This window comes from Sturnus vulgaris, chromosome 2 (assembly GCF_052056855.1).
Source record: "Sturnus vulgaris isolate bStuVul1 chromosome 2, bStuVul1.hap1, whole genome shotgun sequence".
Lineage (NCBI taxonomy): Eukaryota > Metazoa > Chordata > Aves > Passeriformes > Sturnidae > Sturnus > Sturnus vulgaris.
Window position 1 is genome coordinate 106,070,244 of NC_142244.1, and position 3,321 is coordinate 106,073,564.

Here is a 3,321-nt window from a genome sequence, read left to right on the forward strand (position 1 = left end):
TACTTAAAGATCTTCAAACCAGTCACCAGAAAGCTGACAAAAGTCAAGTTACTCTCTTATAACCCAGGCCTTGGCAATAGAGGAGTTACAGCTTAAGAAATCTGGGAGTATTACCCAGCACAATGGTGCTTGCTACGCATGTTGCCAGTACCTGGAAAAGGATCTAATTAACACACAAAATAAAAAGGAAAGAACTGTGATTGAGAATGGCTCATTACTAACTTTTATAATTTATTGACAAGTAAATTATCAGCAAGATGGATGAAAACATCAGCCATACTGACTTGGATCTGTAACCCATTTTTCATGACTCAACAAACACAGTAACTCCTTTTAAGATTACCAAGATGGAACCTGATCACAACGTTGCAATAGCCATTGTGATAAATAAATGTCTAAGTATGAAATTAGCAGCAGGTATCTCCATAACTAACTCAATGACTGCTAAGTTCAAGTATGACTTTAAGAGGACACTCAGCAAAAATCACTGACCTCATTTGCTTTTGTGAGGAAAAAGATACAGCACAGTACCTACTCCTGAGTGACAGCACAACAAACTCTACGGAAAAACAAAGAAATATTGTGTAGATCATAAATAAATTGTGATCACAAATATTTGTGTCGATCACAAATAAAATTAGAGTTGGGCCGCAAGAGCTCTGTTCACTGTACTGAAAACAACTGAGCTATAAACTTTTATATACAAGCTGTATTCTCTCTCTGGTGTACCAAAACTGACACAACCTAACCACCAGTCAAGCTCAGAAATCATATTGCTTGCAATGTAGTTTTACCCTTTGCCTAAAGAATTCCAGAAAGTGCAAGTTACAAAAACATTTCTGCAGGTATGTTGTTCCAAAGTGGTGCCAGCACATCCATGGTACCTGCAATTTCCAAGTGTGTTCTGCCTTTGGATACCTCTGTTGGCTGTGGGAGCAGAAAGGGCTGTGAATATCAGCTGCAAACACGGCTTCCTTCCTGGCAGCTGCACCCATGGGAGTTACCCTGTTTCTGACCACACTAGGGTGTCTGTGGCCTATTGGACACCAGAGTGGCTGGGGAAAACATTGAGGTAATGGCTCCATCAAGACAAAAATTACACAAAAGACTCAAAATATGCTGGTAGGAATGGTGAAGGAGGTAAATGTGACACAATTATATACAGACAAGATGAATGGCCAGCCAGTCGAGAAGTTAGGATTCAGGCTTTGCAAAACATCCAGCCAGTTGCCTTTTAATGGCATTACAGTTTTCTGAGGCTTTCCCCTGCAGTAACATGACAACTGGCTACATTGAATTTCTGAGGGCAACGTGCCCTGCATTCTGGATTTCCACTGCCTATGTGGACAAAAAAATTGAATAAAACATCCTTGGAATCAAAGACCTTCTAGGATATCGTGCTGTTCACTGGAATTTTCTATGCACTTTATATTTGTTGGAAAACTGGCTTAGAAATCACAGAATCGTTCAAGCTGGAAGGTACTTGAGATTGTCTTTCCCAACCCTCCTGCTCAGAGCAGGGTGACCTACAGCAGGTTGCTTAAGGCTGTGCCAAGCTGGATTTTGAGTATCTCCAAATCCAGAGGCTTCACAATCTCTATGGGAAACATGTTCCACTGTTTCAAAGAAATTCAGTCTTAAATTCAAATATAAGGACAAATAAATAAATTTTCCACTTTTTAAACTTATTTGTACTAGTGACCTTCCTTTTGATTGTAAACTAACCATCATCTTCCTCTGTTCTTTCCCTTAGCCTCTTCCATCCTGGTAAAAACATTTAGTTAAGACCATTTTACATTAATATTACATGTATGGTCAAATTCAGAAAACTTTGTTAAGGTCAGGACCCTGAAAGGGTCTGGGCTGAGTCTCTGAAAGTTTTACAGTCTAAGAAAGTTTTACTATAGCTTTCATGGAATTAAATAAAATAAATAAATTTTTGAATTATTACTGTTCCCATTCTGTTCTCAGTATCCTAGTGTATTGGGTTTATGCAGGTAGGTCTTGGTAGCAGGGGTGCTACAGGAATGGTTTCTGTGAGAAGCTGCTGGAAGCTTCCTCCATGTCCAGCAGAGCCAAGACCAGCCAGCTCCAGGATGGACCTGCTGCTGGCCAAGACTGAGCCCATCAGGAATGGTGGGAACACTTCTGTGATAACATATTTGAGAAAAGTTTTTTGCACAGGTATAATTGCAGGCAGAGAAAAGCAGGGTGAGAAGATGTGAGAGGAACAATTCTGACACCAAGGTCAGTGGAGGCAGAGGGGCAGGAGGTGCTCCAGGCGCCGAAGCCAAGATTCCCCTGCAGCCTGTGGCACAGCCCATGGTGAGGCAGTTGTGCCCTGGCAGCCCATGAAGGAGACCCAGGCTGAAGCAGGTGGATGAGAGGAGGAGGAGTTCATGGGAGGCCCATGCTGGAACGGGCTCCTGGCAGAGACCTGCAGACCCATGGCAAGAGGAGCCTATGCTGGAGCAGGCCTCCTGGTAGGACTTGTGACCCTTTGGGGGACCCACACTGAAGCAGGCTGTGCCTGAAGGACAGCAGCCCATGTGCAGTGTGACCCACTTTGCAGCAGTTTGTGGAGAACTGTTGCCTGTGGGATGAACTCATGCTGAGTTCATTGAGAAGTTATCTAAGAACCATCTCCTGTAGGACGGACTCCACACTGGAGAATGGGAAGGACTCCACTCCCTGAGAAATGGAGGGAAAAACCTGTGATAAATTGACCACAATCCCCATTCCCATCTCCCTGCACTGCTGGGGGAAAGGAGGTAGAGCTTGGGAAGACGAAAGAGGTGGGGGGAATGTGCTTTTTAAGATTTATTTTACTTCTCACTATCCTGTTCTGATTTGGTTGGTAATAAATTAATATCCCTAATTCGAGTCTGTTTGCCCTTAGGTATTTGCTGAGTGATCTCCCCTGGTCCTTATCTCAACTCATGAACCTTTATTATATTTTCTCTTCCCTGTCCAGCTGACAAGGCAAATGACAGATCGGCTTTGGTGGGTGCCTGGCATCCAGACAGGGTCAACCCAGTACACACAGTTAAACTTTGCAGGGTGCATGTTTATCAAACACTGTACTGAAATAAACTCCAAGCATCGCCCAACTTAAGTTTTATGCCTGTGTGTTAAGATACAAGAGACGAGTGCATAAAATTAAAGTGGAGTCAAAGCTGAAGCAGAGGCTAATTGGCAAAATAAATACTACATATTTGCTGTTCTCAGCCAGATAAGTCACATTTGCATCATTTGATAAGTGCAACAGCCAATTTCCTTCCAGTTTCCTTAAACGTTAAAAACGCCTCTTGAAGAAACCTC